Source organism: Leptopilina boulardi, unplaced genomic scaffold (genome assembly GCF_019393585.1).
Source record: "Leptopilina boulardi isolate dan_hultmark-lab unplaced genomic scaffold, ZJU_Lbou_2.1 LbouV2_316, whole genome shotgun sequence".
Taxonomy (NCBI): Eukaryota; Metazoa; Arthropoda; class Insecta; order Hymenoptera; family Figitidae; genus Leptopilina; species Leptopilina boulardi.
The window spans coordinates 2,195,432-2,207,094 of NW_026137881.1; positions in this window are offsets into that span (position 1 = coordinate 2,195,432).

The following is an 11,663-nucleotide window of genomic DNA, read 5'->3' on the forward strand; positions in this document are numbered from 1 at the left end:
ACATAATTTATAAACGGCCTCTATATAATTTTTTTTATTTCTAAGCATATTTAATAAAAAGAATTATAATAAATTTATGCTTTTATGACAGCATTTTATTAAATTATAAATTATTATTTCACACTGAAATTATTTCCGATAAATTATTATAAACATACAGTAAATTCATGATGTTTATTTTACTGTAAATAACAATGGTTTAAGTCAAAAATAACCATTTTTATATTATTTGTTTAATTTGCAGCCATTTTTACATAAGAAGAAAGGTTTTCAACAACAACAACCAGTTTTGAAAATGATTGTATAATGACCTAAGAAAAGAATTTTCTATAAATTATTAAAAAAATATATTGTTGAAATCGGAGAATTCAAACTTGAATAGATTCGCGCGCCTTTTCCAGCAGAGAAATATTTCAATCCAATCAACGCCCGGCCTTCTGTATTACATCATGCGTGCCAATTCAGTAGAAAAATCTTTTCAGCTAATCAGGGCATATCGTTCATGGCCAAAAGTGTGTTCTACCACCACCAGCGTCGCGCGCCACTTCGTGAATTTTCCAACCAATCAACGCATGGCATTGTCAACGGAAATCTCCAGCGACATTTTTCGCGTCTTCAACCATTTAGTCCGCCATTAGCCACGTGCCTGCATCGTCCTCATTGTGTGAAGACGAGGTTCCGGAATTTCGGTGAGTTTTCCTCAATTACTTTTCCTTAATACCACCCCCTTTTCCAGGAAGTTAACCATATTAAGTTCCTTTTTTAATCTGTTAACTTCCAGTTAAATTTCATGCATGTCTATATATTTCCCATTTTTTTCTTTCCTTTGTTAATTTTCTAGTACTTATCAATTATTTACTAGAAAAATGCAAAGGATTTTTTTTGAAATATTAAAGTGTAAGTTTTAAAGATTGTAGTTTAAAATTTTTTAAAATATCTAATTAAATTACTTTAAATAATTACATTTGAATTTCCCAAAAAATAAAGTAATAAATTTCTTTCCTTATCGGACATTCTACTTGAAGCGAACAATCCCTTCTTGCTTCTTTTTAATATTATTACTTTTAAATATTATTATTTTATTAAAAAATCATTAAACATATTTTTCCTTGTTTGATGGATTTTTAATAAAATAATAATATTTAAAAGTAATAATATTAAAAAGAAACAAGAAGGGGGTTGTCCGCTTTATCTAGAAAGACCCAAATTTTATTAGATAAGTTTAATATATATATTTAATATTTATTTATATATAATATATTTTTTCATTATTTATTTAATTGAGATTTTTGTATGAATATTATTCATTAGAAAATTGTTTAAAAATCATAAAAATTTTGATAATAAAATGATGTATTTTTGTTTGTTTGGCCTATTGGCTTTGTAATATTAATTTAAAAGATATTTGAGACCTGGTCAGTTAAAAGGGATATTACGTCCAAAAAAATTAATTTTTTATTGATTGGTTATTCTGATAGAAAATATTTTTCTCTATCAGAATCACCAATCAATAAAAAATCAATTTTTTCGGACGTAAATTGTCCAGGTCGTCTTTAGTAAAAAATATTTATTTATTTAATATTTATTAAAAATTTCTTCATTTTAAGTAACAATCCAAACAAACCTAAAAACATCTTTTTTATTATTATTACTATGAATTATTACTATTTTTTATTGTTGTTTTTATTACTACTCATTTATTTCTTTAAATTGAATTAATAAAAGAAGTAATGAACAGGATAATGATATTTAATTATGTATTAATTTTCTTGTTTATTTATGTATTTGATTGATGTCTTTTTTGTAAACCAATTAACAATCATCTGAAAAGGAAAAAAAATCTATTGAGATGCAATTGTTATCTTTAGTCGTTAAAAATGTTTAGTGAAATTAAAAACCTTTTTCACAGGGCACCTTTTATATCTATATGTTTATTACATTTTAATTATTACTGTGCCCATATTGTTGTTAATAAATTTTATTTTTACTGTTTCAGTAGAAAATTATTTAAAAATATATAAGAATACTGCGAAGTTCAGAATGTTGAGTTGCGAGGTTTAGTAAAGGTTTTATAATTATTGAAATGTCGGCCCTGTGTAAATTTATGATGCGAAAGTTCACCAGAAATTTAATCAGGGCGGACATTTTAATATTTATACAACTTTTGCTAAACCTTGTAACTCAACATTCCATAGTTTGAAGTAAAAGATTACAAATAAATATGAAATTTAAAATATAATTTTGATGTTTTGAGTAGGAGTGTAATTGGACTGTCGCAATAATATACTTATATTGTATAAATATTTTTATTTATTATCAAACAATTCTTAATACAGTAGTAACTTAAAATTAATTAATAACAATAATCGCAGAATAAATAAAACTGTAATATACATAAATATACAAAATATTTCAATGAAAATGTTCTTAAATTGCAGCTCCGTTTGTAATGACCAGTAAAAACACTTGCACCTTTACAGAATGATTTTATTTCCTCTTCAGATGGTTGACTACTAATCTGGAAATAAACATAACATCAATAAAATAAATAAACAAACAATTTTTAATTATTTATAACTAATAATAGTAAGTGTTAGTAAATAAATAAGTAGTAAGAATCGCAATAAAATAGTAATAATAAAATACTCCTTAATATTCATACAAAAATATCAAAGTAAATAATGTAAGAATTATTAAATGTTATAAGTAAATGTTAAAAAAAATATAATTAAACTTTTTTATTGAGGAAATTCAAATGTAAATAAACATTTAAAGTAATTTGAGCAGATACTTTAAAAGAAAAATTTAAAACTGTAAACAATCTTTAAAACTTAAGACATTAATATTGCAGAAAGAATCCTTTGCATTTTTAAAGTAAATAAACAATGATAAGTAGTAGAAAGTAAACAAAGAAAAGAAAAAAGAGGAAGGAGATATATAGACATCCGTGGAAGGTAACTGGAAGTAGCAGAATTAAAACCGGGACAGACCATGGTTGACAACCCTGAGAAAAGGGGGCCGGTATGAAGGAAAGTAAGAGGAAAACCCCACCGAGAAGAAGGAAGGAGACACGTGAAGGGAGGAGGCACGTGAAGGGAGGAGGCACGTGGATGATGACCAATTGAACCGTATAGACGAAATGATGAAAATTTTTTTATATATATATTAACTGTGGTCTGTTCTATGTATTCATTCTTTGTCCTCTTCATTATCCACGTGTCTCCTTCCTTCTTTTCGGTGGGGTTTTCCTCTTACTTTCCTTCATACCGGCCCCCTTTTCTCAGGGTTGTCAACCATGGTCTGTCCCGGTTTTAATTCTGCTACTTCCAGTTACCTTCCACGGATGTCTATATATCTCCTTCCTCTTTTTTCTTTTCTTTGTTTACTTTCTACTACTTATCATTGTTTATTTACTTTAAAAATGCAAAGGATTCTTTCTGCAATATTAATGTCTTAAGTTTTAAAGATTGTTTACAGTTTTAAATTTTTCTTTTAAAGTATCTGCTCAAATTACTTTAAATGTTTATTTACATTTGAATTTCCTCAATAAAAAAGTTTAATTATATTTTTTTTTAACATTTACTTATAACATTTAATAATTCTTACATTATTTACTTTGATATTTTTGTATGAATATTAAGGAGTATTTTATTATTATTATTTTTTTGCTATTTTTACTATTTAAATTTTATTTCTTTAAATTCATTTATTATAAAAGATGAGAAACAAGGATAACTTATATGCATTGTTTTTAAAAAAATTAATTATTATATTGTTGTTCTGTTTATTTTTAGATTACTACTCAAGCATCTAAAGCGGAATAAAAATCATTTTTCGAAGAAGCAAGTGTTCTTATTGGTCTTTACAAATGGAGCGGCCATTTGAAAACATTTTCGTCAAAATATTTTGTATATTTATGTATATTATAATTTTATGACTTCTGCGATTAATATTGTTATTAATTAACTTTAAGTTACTGCTGTATTATAATTGTTGAAATAAAATAAAAATATTTTTAAAATATAAGTATATTATTGAGACAACCCTATCACACTCCTACTCAAAACACCATCAAAATTATATTTTAATTCTAGAGAATTTTTAATTTTATTTGAAAAATTTTTTAAAAATAAATTGTCTTTTAGTTAATATTATATTACAATTATATTACAATTTGAGTATTGTCAGAAAAAAACAATGCTAAACAACATTAATTTCGAAGGATAAGAATAAGATGTTCTTTATTCAAATTTGAATATTCTGTTTTTTTAATCATTTTCTAATGAAGCTGTTAAAGTAACATTTATTAATAACAATATTGGCACAGTAATAATAAAAATATAATAAACATAAAGATGCAACAAAATTTTGTAAAAAAAGTTTTTGAATTTACCAAACATTTGCAACCACCAATGATAACAATTGCATCTTAAAAGAAATTTTTTTTCCCTTTTTAGATGATTGTTAAATGGTTTCTAAAAATACAACAATAAAATAAATAAATAATTAAATAAATTAATATACAATTGCATAAAATTATCCTGTTCATTACTTCTTTTATTAAATAAATTTAAACAAATAAATAAGTAGTAATAAAAACAACAATAAACAATAGTAATAATTCATAGTAATAATAATATAATGATGTTTTTTGATTTGGTTGCATTGTTTCTTAAAATAATGAAATTTTTAATAAATATTAAATAAATAAATATTTTTTACTAAAGACGATCTGGACAATTAAAAGGGATATTACGTCCAAAAAAATCAATTTTTTATTGATTGGTGATTCTTATAGAAAATATTTTTCTCTATCAGAATCACCAATCAATAAAAAATTAATTTTTTCGGACGTAATATCCCTTTTAACTGACCAGGTCTCAAATATCTTTTAAATTAATATTACAAAGCCAATAGGCCAAACAAACAAAAATACATCATTTTATTATCAAAATTTTTATGATTTTTAAACAATTTTCTAATGAATAATATTCATACAAAAATCTCAATTAAATAAATAATGAAAAAATATATTATATATAAATAAATATTAAATATATATATTAAACTTATCTAATAAAATTTGGGGCTTTCTAGATAAAGCGGACAACCCCCTTCTTGTTTCTTTTTAATATTATTACTTTTAAATATTATTATTTTATTAAAAATCCATCAAACAAGGAAAAATATGTTTAATGATTTTTTAATAAAATAATAATATTTAAAAGTTATAATATTAAAAAGAAGCAAGAAGGGATTGTTCGCTTCAAGTAGAATGTCCGATAAGGAAAGAAATTTATTACTTTATTTTTTGGGAAATTCAAATGTAATTATTTAAAGTAATTTAATTAGATATTTTAAAAAATTTTAAACTACAATCTTTAAAACTTACACTTTAATATTTCAAAAAAAAATCCTTTGCATTTTTCTAGTAAATAATTGATAAGTACTAGAAAATTAACAAAGGAAAGAAAAAAATGGGAAATATATAGACATGCATGAAATTTAACTGGAAGTTAACAGATTAAAAAAGGAACTTAATATGGTTAACTTCCTGGAAAAGGGGGTGGTATTAAGGAAAAGTAATTGAGGAAAACTCACCGAAATTCCGGAACCTCGTCTTCACACAATGAGGACGATGCAGGCACGTGGCTAATGGCGGACTAAATGGTTGAAGACGCGAAAAATGTCGCTGGAGATTTCCGTTGACAATGCCATGCGTTGATTGGTTGGAAAATTCACGAAGTGGCGCGCGACGCTGGTGGTGGTAAAACACACTTTTGGCCATGAACGATATGCCCTGATTAGCTGAAAAGATTTTTCTACTGAATTGGCACGCATGATGTAATACAGAAGGCCGGGCGTTGATTGGATTGAAATATTTCTCTGCTGGAAAAGGCGCGCGAATCTATTCAAGTTTGAATTCTCCGATTTCAACAATATATTTTTTTAATAATTTATAGAAAATTCTTTTCTTAGGTCATTATACAATCATTTTCAAAACTGGTTGTTGTTGTTGAAAACCTTTCTTCTTATGTAAAAATGGCTGCAAATTAAACAAATAATATAAAAATGGTTATTTTTGACTTAAACCATTGTTATTTACAGTAAAATAAACATCATGAATTTACTGTATGTTTATAATAATTTATCGGAAATAATTTCAGTGTGAAATAATAATTTATAATTTAATAAAATGCTGTCATAAAAGCATAAATTTATTATAATTCTTTTTATTAAATATGCTTAGAAATAAAAAAAATTATATAGAGGCCGTTTATAAATTATGTCACATTTTTTTACCTTTTTTGACTCCCACTCTTTCATGTCACACACTTTTGCGTACATTATTATTATTATAATTTATCACAACTCATTTTTGTATTTATTAGACTTGAAAGTAAATAGTAAAAATATTTTTTAATTAATTTTTTTTCTAAATATATTTAATTAAATATTCTGAAAGAAAAATAATAAATATTTATTAATAATTTTTATTCTAAATATATTTTATTAAATACTAGCAACACGGAAAGAAAAAAAGTTTCAACTGCTTTCTTTTAAGTCGTCATGTTGATCTTATAAAGTCAAGTAGTTGGCTTGGGACAACCAAAATTTTGTTGATTCAACAAAAAAATTTGGTTGCTTAAATACCAACCAAACGTTTTGTTGTCAATACCAAACCCTTTTTTCAGTGTATAACCAGAGAGCCAGGCTGTTTTGACTTGGGTCTTTAATTGCAGATATTGGTGTTCTCAGTCGATACCAACCAAGCTTTTACTAGATCAATTGATACTACTTGAGACTGCCAGGCCATAACTACCTGGCTACCAAATTGTACTGACTTGTGTATCGGTACTTGCATTCACGCCTGCGTCGGTCAATTACTTTCAACCGGACTCTCCAATTGTTGCAACCTAATTTTTCTCTCCGTGTACCAACATTGCATTGTTCAATTTTCTTATATAAAAATTTTAAAATCATAAGGATAATGTAATTATATAATTCAAAATAATGATTAAATTCAAAATAGAAAAAATGGCAATTTTTCTATGATGGAAAGGGCTTTAAGCTTGCTAATAGGGGTGATCCATTGCTCGGCTCCGGCTGTCAATTTTTTTCTACACTTTCAGGTGTATTTTGTGCATGAAGATGCAATAAAATCGTCTGCCTAAAAAAAATTAAATTTTTTTGGTAAGTTTTTTATGCTCTTGGATGGGTTTTTAATCATAAAAATGGTCTTCCTCTACTCCGATCTGGGTGTCAATTTTTTTCTACACTTTTCGGAGTATTCTGTGCATGAAGATGCAATAAAATCGTCTGCCTAAAAAAAATTGAATTTTTTTGGTTAGTTTTTTATGCCTTTGGATGCGTTTTTGGTCCTAAAAATGGTCTTCCTCTACTCGGATCTGGGTGTCAATTTTTTTCTACACTTTTCGGTGTATTCTGTGCATGAAGATGCAATAAAATTGTCTTTTTAAGAAAAATGAATTTTTTGGGGAACTTTTTTATGCTTTTGGATGCGTTTTTGGTCATAAAAATGGTCTTCCTCTACACGGATCTGGGTGTCAATTTTTTTCTACACTTTTCGGTGTATTCTGTGCATGAATATGCAAGAAAATCGTCTGCCTAAGAAAAATTGAATTTTTTTGGGAACTTTTTTATGCTCTTGGATGGGTTTTTGGTCATAAAAATGGTCTTCCTCTACTCGGATCTGGGTGTCAATTTTTTTCTACACTTTTCGGTGTATTCTGTGCATGAATATGCCATAAAATCGTCTGCCTAAGAAAAATTGAATTTTTTTGGTTAGTTTTTTATGCCTTTGGATGCGTTTTTGGTCCTAAAAATGGTCTTCCTCTACTCGGATCTGGGTGTCAATTTTTTTCTACACTTTTCGGTGTATTCTGTGCATGAAGATGCAATAAAATTGTCTTTTTAAGAAAAATGAATTTTTTGGGGAACTTTTTTATGCTTTTGGATGCGTTTTTGGTCATAAAAATGGTCTTCCTCTACACGGATCTGGGTGCCAATTTTTTTCTACACTTTTCGGTGTATTCTGTGCATGAATATGCAAGAAAATCGTCTGCCTAAGAAAAATTGAATTTTTTTCGTGAGTTTTTTATGCTCTTGGATGGGTTTTTGGTCATAAAAATGGTCTTCCTCTACTCGGATATGGGTGTCAATTTTTTTCTACACTTTTCGGTGTATTCTGTGCAGGAAGATGCAATAAAATCGTCTGCCTAAGAAAAATTGAATTTTTTTGGTGAGTTTTTTATGCTTTTGGATGCGTTTTTGGTCATAAAAATGCTCTTCCTCTACTCGGATCTGGGTGTCAATTTTTTTCTACACTTTTCGGTGTATTCTGTGCATGAATATGCCATAAAATCGTCTGCCTAAGAAAAATTGAATTTTTTTGGTTAGTTTTTTATGCCTTTGGATGCGTTTTTGGTCCTAAAAATGGTCTTCCTCTACTCGGATCTGGGTGTCAATTTTTTTCTACACTTTTCGGTGTATTCTGTGCATGAAGATGCAATAAAATTGTCTTTTTAAGAAAAATGAATTTTTTGGGGAACTTTTTTATGCTTTTGGATGCGTTTTTGGTCATAAAAATGGTCTTCCTCTACACGGATCTGGGTGTCAATTTTTTTCTACACTTTTCGGTGTATTCTGTGCATGAATATGCAAGAAAATCGTCTGCCTAAGAAAAATTGAATTTTTTTCGTGAGTTTTTTATGCTCTTGGATGGGTTTTTGGTCATAAAAATGGTCTTCCTCTACTCGGATCTGGGTGTCAATTTTTTTCTACACTTTTCGGTGTATTCTGTGCATGAAGATGCAATAAAATCGTCTGCCTAAGAAAAATTGAATTTTTTTGGGAACTTTTTTATGCTCTTGGATGGGATTTTGGTCATAAAAATGGTCTTCCTCTACTCGGATCTGGGTGTCAATTTTTTTCTACACTTTTCGGTGTATTCTGTGCATGAAGATGCAATAAAATCGTCTGCCTAAGAAAAATTGAATTTTTTTGGGAACTTTTTTATGCTCTTGGATGGGAATTTGGTCATAAAAATGGTCTTCCTCTACTCGAATCTGGGTGTCAATTTTTTTCTACACTTTTCGGTGTATTCTGTGCATGAAGATGCAATAAAATCGTCTGCCTAAGAAAAATTGAATTTTTTTGGTACGTTTTTTATGCTTTTGGATGCGTTTTTGGTCATAAAAATGCTCTTCCTCTACTCGGATCTGGGTGTCAATTTTTTTCTACACTTTTCGGTGTATTCTGTGCATGAAGATGCAATAAAATCGTCTGCCTAAGAAAAATTAAATTTTTTTGGTTAGTTTTTTATGCTCTTGGATGGGTTTTTGGTCATAAAAATAGTCTTGCTCTACTCGGATCTGGGTGTCAATTTTTTTCTACACTTTTCGGTGTATTCTGTGCATGAATATGCAATAAAATCGTCTGCCTAAGAAAAATTGAATTTTTTTGGGAACTTTTTTATGCATTTGGATGCGTTTTTGGTCATAAAAATGCTCTTCCTCTACACGCATCTGAGTGTTAATTTTTTTCTACACTTTTCGGTGTATTCTCTGAATAAAGATGCAATAAAATCGTCTGCCTAAGAAAAATTGAATTTTTTTGGGAACTTTTTTATGCTTTTGGATGAGTTTTTGGTCCTAAAAATGGTCTTCCTCTACTCGGATCTGGGTGTCAATTTTTTTCTACACTTTTCGGTGTATTCTGTGCATGAAGATGCAATAAAATCGTCTGCCTAAGAAAAATTGAATTTTTTTGTTACGTTTTTTATGCTCTTGGATGGGTTTTTGGTCATAAAAATGGTCTTCCTCTACTCGGATCTGGGTGTCAATTTTTTTCTACACTTTTCGGTGTATTCTGTGCATGAAGATGCAATAAAATCGTCTGCCTAAGAAAAATTGAATTTTTTTGGGAACTTTTTTATGCTTTTGGATGCGTTTTTGGTCATAAAAATGCTCTTCCTCTACTCGGATCTGGGTGTCAATTTTTTTCTACACTTTTCGGTGTATTCTGTGCATGAATATGCAATAAAATCGTCTGCCTAAGAAAAATTGAATTTTTTTGGTGAGTTTTTTATGCTCTTGGATGGGTTTTTGGTCATAAAAATGGTCTTCCTCTACTCGGATCTGGGTGTCAATTTTTTTCTACACTTTTCGGTGTATTCTGTGCAGCAAGATGCAATAAAATCGTCTGCCTAAGAAAAATTGAATTTTTTTGGTTGGTTTTTTATGCTCTTGGATGGGTTTTTGGTCATAAAAATGGTCTTCCTCTACTCGGATCTGGGTGTCAATTTTTTTCTACACTTTTCGGTGTATTCTGTGCATAAAGATGCAATAAAATCGTCTGCCTAAGAAAAATTGAATTTCTTTGGGGAACTTTTTTATGCTCTTGGATGGGTTTTTGGTCATAAAAATGGTCTTCCTCTACTCGGATCTGGGTGTCAATTTTTTTTCTACACTTTTCGGTGTATTCTGTGCATGAAGATGCAATAAAATCGTCTGCCTATGAAAAATTGAATTTTTTTGGGAACTTTTTTATGCTCTTGGATGGGTTTTTGGTCATAAAAATGGTCTTCCTCTACTCGGATCTAGGTGTCAATTTTTTTCTACTTTTTTCGGTGTATTCTGTGCAGGAAGATGCAATAAAATCGTCTGCCTAAGAAAAATTGAATTTTTTTGGTGAGTTTTTTAAGCTTTTGGATGGGTTTTTGGTCATAAAAATGCTCTTCCTCTACTCGGATCTGGGTGTCAATTTTCTTCTACACTTTTCGGTGTATTCTGTGCATGAATATGCAATAAAATCGTCTGCCTAAGAAAAATTGAATTTTTTTGGGAACTTTTTTATGCTTTTGGATGCGTTTTTGGTCATAAAAATGCTCTTCCTCTACTCGGATCTGGGTGTCAATTTTTTTCTACACTTTTCGGTGTATTCTGTGCATGAATATGCAATAAAATCGTCTGCCTAAGAAAAATTGAATTTTTTTGTTTAGTTTTTTATGCTCTTGGATGGGTTTTTGGTCATAAAAATGGTCTTCCTCTACTCGGATCTAGGTGTCAATTTTTTTCTACTTTTTTCGGTGTATTCTGTGCAGGAAGATGCAATAAAATCGTCTGCCTAAGAAAAATTGAATTTTTTTGGGAACTTTTTTATGCTTTTGGATGCGTTTTTGTCATAAAAATGGTCTTCCTCTACACGCATCTGAGTGTTAATTTTTTTCTACACTTTTCGGTGTATTCTGTGCATAAAGATGCAATAAAATCGTCTGCCAAAGAAAAATTGAATTTTTTTGGGAACTTTTTTATGCTCTTGGATGGGTGTTTGGTCATAAAAATGGTCTTCCTCTACTCGGATCTGGGTGTCAATTTTTTTTCTACACTTTTCGGTGTATTCTGTGCATGAAGATGCAATAAAATCGTCTGCCTATGAAAAATTGAATTTTTTTGGTACGTTTTTTATGCTCTTGGATGGGTTTTTGGTCATAAAAATGGTCTTCCTCTACTCGGATCTGGGTGTCAATTTTTTTCTACACTTTTCGGTGTATTCTGTGCATGAAGATGCAATAAAATCGTCTGCCTAAGAAAAATTGAATTTTTTTGGGAACTTTTTTATGCTCTTGGATGGGTTTTTGG